This window comes from Rhinolophus ferrumequinum, chromosome 13 (genome assembly GCF_004115265.2).
Source record: "Rhinolophus ferrumequinum isolate MPI-CBG mRhiFer1 chromosome 13, mRhiFer1_v1.p, whole genome shotgun sequence".
Taxonomy (NCBI): domain Eukaryota; kingdom Metazoa; phylum Chordata; class Mammalia; order Chiroptera; family Rhinolophidae; genus Rhinolophus; species Rhinolophus ferrumequinum.
Window position 1 is genome coordinate 33,315,354 of NC_046296.1, and position 16,874 is coordinate 33,332,227.

General features: G+C 36.7%; 1 protein-coding gene across 1 annotated transcript in view; it reads right to left on the reverse strand.

The window, feature by feature from the left end:
• Nucleotides 1-16,874, reverse strand: part of ACYP2 (acylphosphatase 2) — a 110,594-nt gene that overhangs the window by 83,571 nt on the left and 10,149 nt on the right. The gene's annotated exons all lie outside the window — the stretch shown is intronic.

Sequence of the window (16,874 nt, forward strand, 5' to 3'; positions counted from 1 at the left end):
GCAAGCTCCGTGTTCTTGGGGAATATACTACACCTCACTTATTTAGCAGTGAACATACCGTGTTTCCCCGAAAATAAGCCCTAACTGGAAAATAAGCCCTGGCATGATTTTTCAGGACGACATCCCCTGAACATAAGCCCTAATGCATCTTTTGGAGCAAAAGTTAATGTAAGAGCCGGTCTTATTTTCGGGGAAACAGTATAGTTCTAAGACTGTGAAAACTGACTGCTGATTCATTTAACCAAAAGTCAGGTGTAACGATACTGGAAAATGAGGACAGGCAAGCGTGGTATAAGGAGTGTAAGAGAGTTACATCTCATACAGAGAGTATTAGTAGTACCACAGAGTTACATCTTATGACACAGGGTTCATCTGTCACAATAGAACGTCAACAGATAATGTCTAAAACAATGATTTACGAGATATACCAGTTTAAGCATTATTATTTTGAAATTGGGAGGAATGGCCAAAGAAATCACTAAAATAGTTGTTGACTGATGGGATGGGTTAGAGAGGGGCGGCTGCTGGGTTTTTTTTATATTTTTAGCACTGTTTGACTTTTTAAAACATCTGTAGGTATTATTTTATTAAAAACAAAATTAACTTATAAAAACAAAGGTGATATTTTTCTTTAGCAAAAACATAGTAACTTTTGTGGCTCTTTCCTGTATGCTATTTGTCAAAATGTCTAGAATAATAGGATATAGCTGGTAGATCATAGTTAATCTTAAATTCCTACAGGTTGAAGATTGTTTCTTGAGTATTCTAATGTGGGGGCCAATTAAAGGTGAGTATGTGTAGGTATGTCAGTAACGTCCATAGATTAGAAATTGAAGTGAGCGGGGAGAGGGGAAGGCTTTCACGGGTAGGCCCCAAAATTCAAAGAAACGAATGAAAACCAGGCAGACCCGACAAAGTGGAGAAGAATAACATACAGGGACACAAGAACTTAAGGACACAGTGGCCACTTGATTTGACATAGCGCTACACATGTTAATTGGCCATGGAAGAGTCATTGCTGAAATCATAGTCTGGAGTCATCAAGAAAAGGTTCACCTTTGCTAATACCCTGTTTCCCTGAAAATAAGACCTAGCCAGACCATCAGCTCTAATGCGTCTTTTGAAGCAAAAATTAATATAAGACCCGGTCTTATTTTAATATGATATAAGACCGGGTCTTATATAAGACTGGGTATAATATAATATAATAAATATAATACCAGGTATAAGATAATATAAGACTGAGTCTTATATTAATTTTTGCTCCAAAAGACACATTAGAGCTGATGGTCCGGCGAGGTCTTATTTTTGGGGAAACACAGTAGCTTCTAATGTAGGGGGCAAAAATAAGGAATGAGTGTAACATACTTTACAAAAAATACCATCTAAAATAGTTTAGGTGAAAAAACTTCTGTAACATTTCTAATTGGCTCTAGGCAGCAAAACCAAATTTTACAAATCCCTACAAGTGTATAGGAATGGAAACTGGTGCCAAAAGTAAAGCTTTGGCTAATCTTACCAGTGTTTTGCCTTGGTTGCCCATTTTATATGACATTTAAGTGAGCTCATGCCTTTGTAATCCTCAGCCATCCAGAAAATGGCAATACTTAAAATTTTATTTCTAATAGTTACATAGCCAGACTACAATTAATGTATTATCTATAATAATCATCCTCTGCAGTACTAGTGTCTTATCCGTTTTACATTTTCCCAAGAAATACTTTGTATTCACTTTCACAGCTCTTGCTCTTTATTAAATTCACTGAATTTCTTAAATTCAATGATTATCATACATATACGAGTATCTTCCTTACTGTATTTTCTGCAGTTTTCTCTCTTGCCTACTGCCAAGGCTACACAATGCAACGGCCCTCCAACACGTGTTTCTGCCTCTGGTCTTTGCCATTTCAATTCATCCTGCACATTCCATTAATAGCTCTTCCTAAATCATCATTATGATTGGGTCATTCACGCCTGCAGCTCAAAGCCTTCCTCAGTGGCTCCTTGGTACACAAGGAATTAAATCAAAACTCACATGCCTGACAATTAAATGGCTCATTTGCATAACTTTTCCTGAAGAAGTCCAAGCTCTATGTAGTTGTAACTGTTCTATTCCCTTGTTTCCATGGGCACCTGTGGTTCACTTTTCGAAGCTGCACTTTGGCCCATGCCACCTTGTCTTTATCAGAGCCTCCCTCCTTCACTGTCCACTCAATATCCAAATTCTACCCACCCCCAAAACCCAAGTCAGACTCCATAGTTTTAACCTCCTCAGCCAAGAGCTATCTTTTTTTTGTTTTTAATTTTTTTCTATCTTTTGATCTTTTGAGGTTCTACCACACTTCTTTACCATTTGATGGAACACTCCCTGTTTTGGTAATTAACTTTCACAGGCATTTTATTTCCTCAGGTAGATTGTAATCTCAAGGTCAAGGACTTCAACATTTTTTTTTAAATTTCCCGAAGTGCCTAGCACAATGCCTTACATGGCAGATGCTCGATAAATATTGAACACTCAAGGAATAATTCTAAACATTTATGAAGCACTTCATTTTGTCTGAAAACACCACCAAACTTCAGAATTTTCTCTCTAGTTTCAACATACCATGAATGAGTTAGTTTCTCAATTAAAAAAAGAATAATGTAATCCTCAAGTGTACCCTCTGCGGATTAAAAGACAGGGTCTCAAAGACAGATCCTGGCAAACAATACTCTCATGTAGCATTTAATGAGGATGAGTCATTCTAAACTAAACAAGAGAGCATTATATTCCAGAAATTGTGTCTTTCCACTGTGATTAAAAAGGAAAACCTTGTTGACTTCAAGCATACTAAACCAAAAGTATATACATACAAATGACTCATCGACCCTTCTCATATGTGGGCATGGGTATAGTCTTAACATGTGCTACGTGGCTGGTCAATATCCTCCCTACTCAAAATGTGATCCACCGACAAGCAAAATCCACATCACTTGGGATCTTGTTAAAAATACAGAGTATCAGGCTCTACCTCAAACTTATTGAATGAGAATTCTGCCTTTGAACTAAATCCCTAGGTGATTTTAAAAAGCCCTGGACAACCCCGAAAATGGCCATAGCTGGTTTCACCAAAGGAATATTTTTTACATAGGTCCCGTTAAGTATAGGATTTTTATACTTTCAAAATAGCCTACTACACGTGGTTAAATGAAGATTGCTGGACTCTTCTCCCAGGGTTTCTGGTTCAGTAGGTCTGGGGAGGGCCCTGAGAATCTGCATTTCTAACAATCTGCATTTCAGGTGATGCTGCTGGTCCAGGAACCACAACCACTGGCTTACACCATATAATATTAATAACAACAAGCGGCACATGTTGCCTCAAGTGCACGCCCAGCAGAAAGGAGAATACTGGGCTAGTAAAGAGAGAAGAGAAAAGGAAGTGGCAGCAAAATGTTACATTTATGTTACAGGAAGGCAGCTGTTAATACTCCTTTGTACACAATGGGGTAAAAATAGCTGAAGAAATTACTATAGCAACAACTGTGTTATCCACAAGGTCTTTCTCTACTGACATTATTCAGGAAAGGAAACCCATCTTATAGAAATTCTATTTCAACATTGAGACTTAATCAGAAACAAACAAACAAAAAACCGTGGGAAACATATCCAATTTGTTAAACACTGTGAGATAATAATACAGGTTTAAGATGGAGTTGAAAGTGACTTTCTGAGGTCTGGATTTGAATTGTTTGGTCAAGCAATGAAACAAAAATAGGAGTTTCTAACTACATGACTCTAAGAAAAGGAGAGCTGAGCAATGTTGAAAATACTTATACATTTTAATGTTTTTTTTAAATCCAAAATAGTCCTTTTTTAAAAAGAGACTCTCAAAATTATACAAACAATACATATATATAAACCAAAGAGCTCCACCTACAGTTTGAAAAATAGGGTTCTTATTACTTACACACAAATAACAAAGCATTATTTATCCATAGCTTATGTTACATAAAAAAATATTTACTTTTCATAATCTTTAGAAGAATAAGTTTCTAAAGTGTGAAATACTATTAACTAAACTAGAGCTGAATTTTTTATAACACTGTAATCTATTTTTCTTCTAAAAATTGGGAAGTTATATTCATCACTGTGAATGATTTAGAAGCCATTATTGTAAGGTAGATTATTAAAAAGTTAGGATAGTATTTAAAGCACCATAGGACAGCTCAAAAAATTGATTCTTACCTGAACTTGCTGTATGACCGTGAGGAACTCATCTTCCCGCCCTGAGTTTTCTCATCAATGGGGTTAGACAAGATCAGTGGTCCTTAGACCTGGCTGCACATTGGAATCAGCTGGGAGCAACAGAAATAAATTGATGCTTGGATCCCACTCCCAGAGACTCTGATTTAGTTGTTCTGCTGTGGGGCCCAACCCAGTTGCCATGAAAAAGCTCCCCAGGTGATTCTAATATGCAGATTGAGTGCATCAGATCAGGTGACCGCCAAACTCTCTTCTACCCCAAGTGTCTATTGCTCTAGTTAGTGATTCTCAAGCTTCAGGTACTTCAGAGTCTCCTGGAGGGCTTGTTAAAGGTCTGAGATGGGTCCCAAGAATTTGTATTTCTAACAAATTGCCATAATGCAGATGCTGCTGGTTTAGAGTCAAACTTGGAGAATAACTGTTCTAGATGATAACTTCAAAATTACATTTTCCTAATTCCCCCAATTTTTCTTACTCTACTTTATCAAACCACAGTCTGATATTGTTTATTAGTCTCCCTGATTCCAATATCTCTTCCTCCAGTTCCTAGCCCACACTCCAATAGTTAACATTCTAACACACAAATCTTGTCAGTCCCTGGCCTGAAACTTTTCAATGCCTCCCCAATGCTGACAGAAAAAAAGGACAAACTAAGGTGATATGCAAGGCTTTTCAGTTTGACCCCAAACTACTTTTCTAGCCTCAATTTCCAACAATCCGTCATCTGCCTATGCTCCAGTCACTTGGCCCCAAACATACAACAGAGGCTCTTTCAGCTCAGTGTCTTTGTACCTGATATTCCCTTCCCCCGTGTGTCCTTATTCTGCCTTCTCTTTCTGATATACACATCACCATTCATTCTCTGTGCCAGGAGGTCTGGATTTGTTATTTGAGTGTTAAAGTCAAGCTCAGGGCTGCGCTCTTTGCTGTCTTTAAGAATGTGCCAGCCCCCAGAAGGAGCAGTCCCTCCCTATACAGAAAGGTTTTCTAAGATATCAACGTAATATACAGAAAATAAAACACATATACAATACGGTGAGGGAGAAGGCTGCGTAATTAAGCCGCGTCTTGGGTTCACCACTCAACAAGGTCTACCACACCTCTCAAGACTCCTTAAGGAAGAACAGGATAGATGATCCCTTTCTTTAAGGAGCCTTGAGAGGTGGTAGATGTTAAGTGGTGAACCCAAGACGCGGCTTAATTATGCAGCCTTCTCCCTCACCGTATTCTTTATGTGTTTTACTTTGTGTATATTACGTTGATATCTTAGAAAACCTTTCTGTATAGGGAGAGACTGCCCCTTCTGGGGGCTGGCAAATTCTTAAAGACAGCAAAGAGTGCAGCCCTGAGAGTAACTTTAACGCTCAAATAAGAAATCCAGACCTCCTGTATCAGGTCCGTGCATCCCAGAAGGCATCATTCCTCTCTCTTCAACATCCCAGGGCCAGGTCCCAGGCAACTAGGGATCACTCCTGTAGCCCAAAGGACTCCAGAATTATTCCAACTAGCCAGTCCTAAATTGCTTACCCTGCCCTGCCTTGCCTTTCCTTGGAAACCCCAACAAGTGCGGTGGCCTAAACCTTCCTCCTGGACCCCTCCTGACTACCCTAGAGTTTTCCCGTGACCCGGCGTGCTATGCCTTCTGTCTCTAGGACCTGTGAGTATAACAAACTTTTGTTTGCTCTGAGCCTCTCTGTCTCCTCTTGCAGCTGCAGCTGACCATCTGATAAAACAACACAAAACACTCACCTTCCTCACCAGTGGCTGGAAAAGCTGCTTATATAGAGATGGCCAAAGGCACAGATATGGAAGTGTACTGCAGGTTTCTGGGCAAGTTTGCTCTCCAGATAAAAGGGAGCAGACCAAGCCATCCCTTCCTCCAGCCTTGAGTGTGGGTGTGATGCTGGGACCTGGAACAGTCATTTTACAGCCATGAGGGAAAGGACAAGAAGCGCCTACAGACCCAGACCCTAACATTGACGATTACCTGACTGAGAGCAACCTCCGCTGCCCTCCAGCCCCCTTTATATCTGAGAAGAACAACTACTCATCCGCTTGAGCCACTTGTTTATCAGGTTTTCCATTATTTACAGCTGAAGGCATTCTCCTGGGGTGGAGGTGGGGTCGATTAAGTAATTCTTCCTAACAGCTGTGCTAAGTGGGGCAGAAGCGAACCATGAAGCATGCAGTGGGAAGGTATAACAGGGTGAGTGGGGGACAATCAGTGAGGTTTGGAAATAGAAACAGGCCTCCATTCCAGGTCCAGGTAGAGGGTGCCGCTTCTGCAAAAGTCCTAAGGGAGGAACAGAACAGGGTGGTGGAGCGACTACAAGGCAGAAGAGGCCGAAAGAGAGGCAAGGCCTGCCCTGCTCCCCAAGGCAGGAGGGAGCACCCTTCTAACACACACACACACACACCCCATTCCTGGCCTCCACCTCTGTACTTTCCATCCTGTGCTGAATTCACCTGTTTACCTCTTTTTCCCCAGATAGACTGAACTTTTCGCAATACCTTTAATCATCTTGGTAGCCCCTACACCTAGCAGAGGGACATGGAAAGACACATACTAAACATTTACTGAATGAAGAAATTATCGTGAGAAGATATTTTAACTAGTAAAAATTATCCCCAAAAGTCATAATCCAGTAAGGGGGCTGATTTATGACTCCTGACGCCCAATTCTGCAACTGAGACCCACCACCCACCCAGGTATGCCATCTTCACATGATTGAATAAGATGCCTGTTCCAATAGAACTTTATTGGGGTTAAAACATTAGGTGACCTTTGATGAGCCTGAAAGCTCTATAATTTCATGATTTTGAGTATTTTTTAAAAATCTCCAGGAGCTTGACTTAATACTCCAGCAAGAGAAAGAGGGGAGAAGGAGAAATAGAAAGTTCTATTATGTATCAAAATATTATCTGTATTTGTTTCAACAGTGGGTAAATGGGTGGTTTTATTTAATTTCCACTTTTTAATTTTTTGTGATTGGCTTGAGTCATTTAAATAGCCTAAATTGATACAATTATTTATTTTAAAAAGTACATGGAACAAAACTTCCTCATCCATGAGTCCTTAGTTTATTCAGTATTTATTTGAAAAACCCTTCATGACTTTTTTTTTAAAAGTGAAAACACCAAGTTTAAATGTAAAATGCCCATAGTCTTTGACCCGTGTCCAGGAATTAGCACTTCAGAAATAGCGGGCAAAGGACACGAGGTTAGCATCCTGGGAAGGGGAGAGCTGCAGGGAGCACTATATCATTAGTTAGGATTTGCTGGCATGTGGTGGCAATAGAAAGTGGGCTGATTTGAGTTGATTTTCTTGTTGTTTTCAGGTTCCCACACTCATGTACCCTTCTCGCCTGTGCTGGGCAGATTCTCCCACCGCCTAAACTCAATGCCTTGGCAGCCTCCTCTTCACCACGCAGGTCTCAGCTCAGATGTCACCTCCCTGAAAAGCCCTTCCCTGAACATCCCATCTAAAGCAGAAAAACCACCACTCCCTTCACAGCATTTACCACTATCTGAAAATATCCAGTTTACTTATTGCTTGTTTATGGTCGGTCTCCCCACACAAGAAACCGACCTTATCTCTACCTCACTATTGAATCCCAGCACTTAGAAGAACTGCCTGGTACACATAACGGGTACCAAATAAATCATTGTGGAATAAACGAAAAAGATACATATGCCTATGTGTACAAGGATGATCAGTCACAATAAGCTTCCTCACAGCAAAAACTGCAACAACTTGAATGTTCAGTAATATGTGAATGATTATATTATGATTTATTCATACAATGGAATACTCTGCACTGACTTAAAAGAACATTTACTACCATGAAAAGATATCCACAGTATACAGTACTGTGAAATTCTTGAAGTTACAGAATAATACGTGTAACATGATCCCATCTTTGTACATAATACAGACATAAATGTAACTATATAAGTAGATACAATTGTGTTTTTTTACAATAACAGGACTATACTATATGTATTTTAATATAAACATGTTTTCATACTCATAGGAAAAAAGTGTAGGACTCTGGTATTAGGAGCACAAGCAGGGCTTACATCTTTTATTCCATGTAGTTCTATAGCATTTGAATTTTTGGAACAACCATGTAAACCATTTGTAAATTTGAAAAGAATTATCACATTTATTTTATAGTGGGTAAACTGAAACAGGATTCAAGCTTTTGGAAAAGTGAGATAGCTTTTAAAACTACATTTTGTGCTCTCATTTGTGCACTGTAGGTTAGCTTTAAGACACATAAAAATAAATACTAAAAAGTATATTTTATTTACAGTATCAATTTCTTAAAAAGTAATTAGTTTCAGGGGTGGCCGGTTGGCTCAGTTGGTTAGAGTGAGGTGCTGAGAACACCAAGATTGCTGGTTTGATTCCCCGCATGGGCCACTGTGAGCTGCACCCTCCTTAAAAAAATAAATAAATAAAATAAAATAAAATCTAAACAGTTATTTTTAAAAAGTAATTAGTTTCATAACTGCTGCAGCTTGGAAACAACAAAGGTGTCCTTCAGTAGATGAATGGATCAACTAACTACCGTACATCCATACAATGGAATATTATTCAGCAATAAAAAGAAATAAACCAAACTCACAGAATGTACAGCACCATGAGTGACCCCTAATGTAAGCTATGGACTTTGGGTGATGATGCTGTGTCACTGTAGGTTCATCCTGGGTAACAAATGTGTCACTCTGGTGGGGGGTATTGATAATGGAGGAGGCTGAGCATGTGGGAGGCACAGGGTACATGAGAAATCTCAGGGCCTTCCTCTCAATTTTACTGTAAACCTGAAACTGCTCTTAAAAAGCTGAATCTTTGTTTTTAAATGTGAAAAACGAAAGCTACACAATAATCATCTAATCAAAATCTGTTTCTTGAAATAAATTCCAAAACCACACACCAAAAAAAGAGCTATCAAGTCACAAAAAGGCATGGAGGAATCTAAAGGCATATTTCTAGGTGAAAGAAGCCCATCTGAGAAGGCTACATACACACTGTATCAGTCCAAATATGTGACATTCTGGAGAAAGCAAAACTATGGAGACAGTAGAAAACATTAGTGTTTGCCAAGGATTGGAGGGGAGGGAGGGAGGGTGGGCTGAATAGGTGGAGCACAGAAGATTTTGAGGACAGTGGAACCGTTCTGCATGACACTGTAATGGTGGATACAAATCATTATATATCCGTCAAAATCCATAGAATATACAACACAAAGAATGAACCCTGGTGAAAACTATAGACTTTAATTAATAATAGTATATCAATATTGGCTCATCGATTGTAACAACTGCACCACACTAATGCAAGACGTTAATAACAGGAATCCTTGGTGGAGGACAGGGATGTATGCCAGCTCTCCACTGGCCTCTCAATTTTTCTGTAAGCCTAAAACTTCTCTAAAAAACAAATTCTATTAATTTTTAAAGTAATTACTGCTGCATTATGCCTTTCATTTATTAAATATGATTGTTACTACATTCACATATATAAAATATAAACTTTAAAACAAAAACCATGCATTTAAATAATTTTAATAAAGATGTTATATTGCAAAGGTATAAAACCTTATACACAAAATAGTATATTTTGTGTATTTGATATTTAGTATTTGAGGTCTAAAACCTGATGTTAGAACTCCAACTCCACTATAGATATTTTTCATGTTTCTAGTTTCCCATTAGAATCATTTATATCGATTAGTTTACACTAACATATTTTTCTAAAGTTATAGTCCTCAATGAATTTTTGTTCTGAAAAATGTCCAAGTCTTCTATATTTCAATGGAACATCCAATGGAAAACACACACACACACACACACACACACACACACAGAACAACCAATGAAAACTTTCCTAATAACCCCATCTATTTGTGTAAGAAGGACCCTGATGAATAAGGTATCAAAATATTAGCAAAGAGCTTTGAGATTCTCCAATGAAAAAGAATACTAGCAACTCTGGTTACATAGAAACTCATGCCACTAATGGTCTGCCAGAGAAAAGTTATTTTTAAAAATATTAAGTAACTTTGAATCTGACTACTGAAGTTTTCACAAAATCCATTGCCTCATTCCAATCCACTACTTTAACAGCTGGAAATTAAAAAGACTGGCATTTCACAGTTAAAGCAGAATGCTGTTAAAATTTCACATTTCACACAAGTGCTAAATACTCATATCTGTAGAAGAGATAAATACACCTACATTGGTGAATGTCTGTTCTACTTCTGACTCTTAAGCTGTGAATACATTTTAAGTACATACATGTATATTGTCAACTCCGTATAGAACCCCAGCATCTTAGTTGGACAGGACCTTAGAGGTCACTTATGCTAACTTTCCATCATCCAATGAGTTACATCTTCTATAACACCCTTGACTTGTCTGATATCTACATCTCGGGTCAGAAAACTTTTTCTGTAAAGGGTCAGACAATAAACATTTAGGCTTTGTGGCAATCCAGTCTCTTTGCAACCACTCAACTCTGCCATTGTAACACAAAGGCAACAGCAGACAAATTATGAGTGGGTGTGGCTATGCTCCAATCAATCTTTAACAAAACAGGCAGTAGGCCAGATCTGGCCTGAAGGCTACAGTTTGCCAACCCATGATACAGACCACTCCTAGTGATTGATAAAATTCCACCATTAGCTACATTAGATGCCTTTACAGGAAAATCATTTATCCGGGTGAACTGAAATAAGCAAATTCACTCATTGATACAACCAAAATCATCGCCTCTGGAACAACAGAGAATATCTATCCTTTTCCATGTAACAGCCCTTCAAATACTTGAAGTAAACTATCATCATTCCCTCAAATATTCTTTTCTCCAGTCTAAATATCCACAATGCCTCCAAGTATTCCTTTTATTAGGACATAGTTTTCCAGACCGTGTAACCATGTGACCAGACTCTTGTACACATACAGTAGTCTGTGAATAATGTTTTGAAGTACAGAGTACAGATATATGACATATGGTTTTAAAAATATGTAGCAATCAAGATGGAATTTTAATTTTAGAATTTGGCTCACTGTCTCCAAATACGAATGATTTTCGTTTTTAGGGTCTTTTTTTTTTTTTTTTAACAAAATTACCATTTTTTTTTAAATATATATATTTTGTGTAGATTTAGTTAAAGGTTTATGCTCAGTTTCGTAACTTTATATATCGATTTAAAATGATTGCCAAAAAATAGAAAACATTTTTGTTTAATTTTGAAAAAAAAAAGTAAGTTTAATACAAATTTCTCTGCTGGGTATAGAATTGTAACATAACAGGGTTTTGTTTTGTTTTGTTTTTTTCAGTATTCTAAGGGTACCATCAGTGTTCTGGCATCTATTGTTTTGTTTTGAAGTGGACTGTCAGTTTTACATGTTGCTTCTTTAAAGTAATTTAGCTGCATTTAAGACAGCAACGATAGTAAAATTGCCCATTTACAATTTGCACTAGAAAATATAACATGAAGCCTGTCCTTTGGTTTAGGTTAATTTTCTCCAGTAATGTTTAATTCTCTAGGTACACACGAGTATGCAGAGAAGGCAGGAAGTAGGGTTCATCCAGGGCTGGTTATTGCTAACTACAAAGAGCAGAGGTGAGAGCAGGGACTTCAGAGTATTTACAAAAGTGTGAATATAATGATAAATCTTGGAATCTTGTTTGGACAAGAAGAGAAATGAACTGGGAAGAAATTGATGGGCGGTGAGATATGGTTGCCTTACTGGATTTTGGATCTGAAGATTTGTAACAACTCTCAGGAGTACTGTTTTATTGCATAATGTGGTCCAAGAATAAGTGGAGTCAATGCAGAAAAGAAGGGCTGGAATGAGGGATGTGAAACATCCCTGATGTTTCCTGCTCCACTGTGAGTGAGGGTCCGGTGTGGATGGGCTCTTTCGTTGACTTTTCCCCTGCTCTGCCCAGTGGTTCTGTAAGTGAACTTCATTAGAGCCCTGAGAAGTGTAAATTCCTCCTGGTATCTGAAAGGTATTGAAATTTTGCATATTTTGGAGTTGTCACGATTTTCTCTTTTTAGTTTTGTATTATGGGATGTTCCAACATATACATGAGGAGAGAGAACCGCACAATGAACCCCACGTGATAGTACCCAGTTTCAGTAACAATTTCTGGCTGTCGTTTCACATATTCCTCCAACTTTTTTGTTGTTTTTAGGTTACGAGTATTTAAAGTGAATTTTCTGCATCTCATTATTTATTCACTGGTAAATTATCTTAAACAATGTGAAACGGCAAATATTTGACAAAATTTTGACCTACAAAACAGCAATTTCACATTGTTTCATATAATACTTTACTATTTTTCTCTAACAGAAACTCCATGTACCTATCAATATATTTGTCTGAACCCCATAGCAGATCTACCTCCAAATGTTGGTCCGTCCCATATCAGTTACACTTTCCCTGGAAGCTTGTCTTCCTCCCTGAGTCTAAGCCTGCTGCACAGCTGTCATTCCTTTTGCCCCTCTCCTGGAGTGGGTTCCCGTTTCCTCAATCATATGTTTTCATCTTCTTTGATTTATTCCTTTGCTTTGTTGAAACGTAATTCTCTATAAACTTCCCAAGGAAAGGTGCATGAGAGACAGAACGTTTTGTATTTTTGCATGCCTTCATTTACCATCATACTTGATTGATTGTTTAAGTTGTAAAATTCTATGCCAAAAATAATCTCCTACTCAGAATTTTGAAGGCATAGTTGATAACTTCTCGTGTTGCTGTTGAGAGATTTGATGTCATGATCTCATACTTGTACAAGCAGTCAAAATAAAATCAATAAGGGTTTTGAACAGGGGAGTATTTGAGATCTTGTTCCCTGGCATATGTCAGTTTGGCTCAGATAAAAGTCTTATAAAAATTAAAAATAATAATAATAATTGTTTGGACAAAATGATACAGCATGTTTGATCTAATGGACATATATAGAATACTATATCAAAAGAATATACATTATTTGCAAAGCATAGAGAACTTTTATAAAAATGATCACAAGGGCCATAAAAACAATCCCAACAAATTTAAAGGATTGAAATCATATATACTTGGATGGTTTCTGATTATAAGATAATTAGGTAGAAATCAATAACAAAAAGATATCTAGAGAATTTGGATATATTCAGAAACTAATATATTTCTAAATAATTCATGGATCAAAGATAAAATTATACTAAAAATTAGAAAATATTTTGAATAAAATATTTTAAAAGTATATATAAAATCTTATGAGATACAGGTAAAACTGTGCTGTAGAGGTAATTAAGTCATGAAAGTGGAACCCTCATGAATGTAATGGGTTAGTGCCCTTATAAGAGGCCAGAGACATAGCTAGTTCTCTTTCCACCATGTGAGGATACAATGAGAAGTCAGCAGTCTGCAACCAGCACAGGCCTCTCACCAGAACCTGACCGGGCTGGCACCCTGATCTCAGACTTCTAGCCTCCAGAACTGTGAGAAATAAATATCTGTTGTTTATAAACCACCCAACATATGGTACTTTGTTATAGCAGCCCAAATTGACTAAGGCAAATACTTAAGAGTATACTAAGCAAGAAAAGCACAAAACCTCTATGACAACCATAAAATCATATTGAAGGATAAATTTTAGAATCTGAGCAAATGAAGACATATTCTTAGATGGGAGGATTTAATATCAAGTCCCTCAATATGACAAAAATGTGGAATTAAAAAGCAAGGAAAGCATGGGTTCCTAAAGAGAAAAGGGACATTAGGTAAAAGCTGAGGAAATCTGAATGAACTACGGACGTTAGATAATACTCATGCATTAATACTGGTTCCTTCACTGTAACATATGTATCATACTAGTGTAAAATCCTAATAGGGAAAACTGGGTGAAGAGTATATTGAAATTCTCTGTACTAGCTTCAAACTTTTCTGTAAATCTAAAACTTCTAAAAAATAAAGTTTATTTTTAAAAGCATATGTGTAAGTCAATCAGGTAAATTTAAAAAACAAATATAATTTAATTAAAAGGATAAAAGTACCTTTAAAGAGAAGATCAATACCCAAGAAAACAAATAAATGAATGAAAAAGAACAGTGAAAGGAGATATACTATAAAGCCACTTTAATTAAATCAATATGGAGTATTTGTCTAGAAGTATATTAGTAGATCAATCAGTAGAACAGAGAATCCACAAATAAAATCCCGTGTATATGAGATTTTAATATATGATAAAAATGTATTTCAATTCAATGGGAAAGTGATTATTTAATAAATGGTGCTGACACAACTAGCTATCCATCTGGTAGAATATAGTCAGTCCCCAGTCTCATATAATAAAATAAAAAACAAATTCCAGATGGAATAAATATGTAATGTAATAAATAAAGCATCAAAAAGTTAGTAGGAAATAACACTTACAATCTATTTCTTAACCAGAAAGAAAAGGTAACCATACTTGAGTATATAAAAAAAAAAAAATTATGTTGCAGAAGCTATCATAAACAAAAGTAATTAATAGGCAAATGACAGGTAGGAAAATACTTGCAAAAGAGATAATAGATAATGAGTTAGTACTTATCACCAGTATACAAAGAGAAATTGGCAGGAGACAAGCAACCCGATGAAAAAATGGGATGTGAAAGGATGTGAAAAGGGAGTTCACAAAAATTAATCCACATAGCTACAATCATGAAGATGTTCAAACTAACTAGTAATTCGAGAAATGAAAATTACAGTTAAAAAAAATCATATATCATTCTACACCCAATCAGATAAAAGAAAAATTAGAGAGCAACAATACCAAATGCTAACAGGATAAAGAGAAAAAATGTAAATTGTTTACAACTGCTTTCAAAGCAGTGTGACAAATATTTTTAAATTAATAGTACACAGATACTTCAACCAACAAATTACACTCCTGGGAATCTACCCTATAAAAATAAAATCAATAAAACATTTATTACAGCATTGCTCTTATTGCAAAAACAGGAAACAAAACGAGTCCCCAGCAATATGGTAATAAATCATTGTATATCTATACTTGGAATATTAAGCAGCCATTGAAAAGAATAAATTAGAGCTAAACCATTTGATGTGGAGGAATTTGCCTGGATATAGTTTTGAATGATAAAAGTGAGATACAGAGAAGTGCGTTCACCATAATCCCATTTTTTAAAAAATGAACATTGATCACAACCCAAAACTGTATGTGCACCCAAGTGCGTGTGTGTGTGTGTGTGTGTGTCTGTGTGAAAGGTGAACATGGCGACACAAAAGGAAACCCACCAGGTTGCTAACATAGATTACCAGTGGGATAAGGGGGAAGAAGGGTGTGCATGGGTTGGAAAGAAAAAATGGGCCGAATGTATGATATGATTAGATTGATGTTAAGGAAATTAATCAAAAGCCTGCTACAACATGGATTCGGATATATGTGATTGGCAGGAGCGTCCCTCCTCCACATTCTCCATTCTCGATCTACCTCATAGTCACTTGGCATTTTCTCATCCATTGAGCTAGTATTAGTCACACATAACATAAATCATAATCTTTCTTTTGTGCATTTTGTCACAATCCTACTGAAAATTACTGTTTTCCATTAACCATTTATAAAATTGAATTTTGGGACCACACTTTTCAAGTTGGAGTGCAGTTTTACACACAACTGCAAGTACCTATACATAAAGAAATTAGAAAAAATAAGGAGTTGGAAGTTACATATTTACTGATTGTTGAACGTCCATCAGATGAAAAAACTAGTTATAGAAAAATAGTCATAAAGCATTCTATTTCAGTCAAAACAAGCAAAATCCTAATTATAAATATATGCTTAAATACTTTGAAGTAAAAGAGAAAGCTTCGGAAAGTATTCACAAGGCCAATGGCATAGGTTACATAAAGTAAAGGGGAAGGGACAGATTACTAGCTTTGATTTTATACTTCTGCATCTTATTAGTTACTTATTACAATAAACAGAAAAGTACTGCTTTTGAAATCTGGAAACATTAAGTAGTGAAAACAAAGATTAATTGCAAACAATAAGATAAAATAAATGGGGTATTAATTAGTACCTACCTTTAAGACCTGTTGTAAAGATTAAATGAGATAACCTATATAAAGTGTTTAGCATATCGCTTAACATCTTGCAAATGCTCAATAAATGTTAGCTACCTTTTATTTTTTTAAAAAAAGACTACAGAGATTGTTGGAATTTACGAAGCTAAAAAGATAAGGCCTTTGAAAATGATAGGGCCCTGTTTTGTTATTACTGAATCTGTTTTCCTTTGGAAGACAAGGACTCATATTATGATAACCATATAGCTCACTAAATACACTTTCATTGATAGTAAAAATAAAATTACAATTAGATAAATAAGCTACTTAAATAATAAAAAGAAGATGGCAGTCTTTTTGCCTTGAAGGCTACTTTAAGAACTTCAGTGCCATCCTAAAGAACTATACTTCTGTCACCACCATTTCAGATGAGAGATATGCTGGCCCTGGATTATCCCCCTTGTTAGAGGAGACTTAGAATACAATTCCTACAGAGTGGAGAGTGGTGCTGTTGATCTTTCTGAGGGCCTGTCCAAGGGGAAATCCATTCTTAAATGCAGAA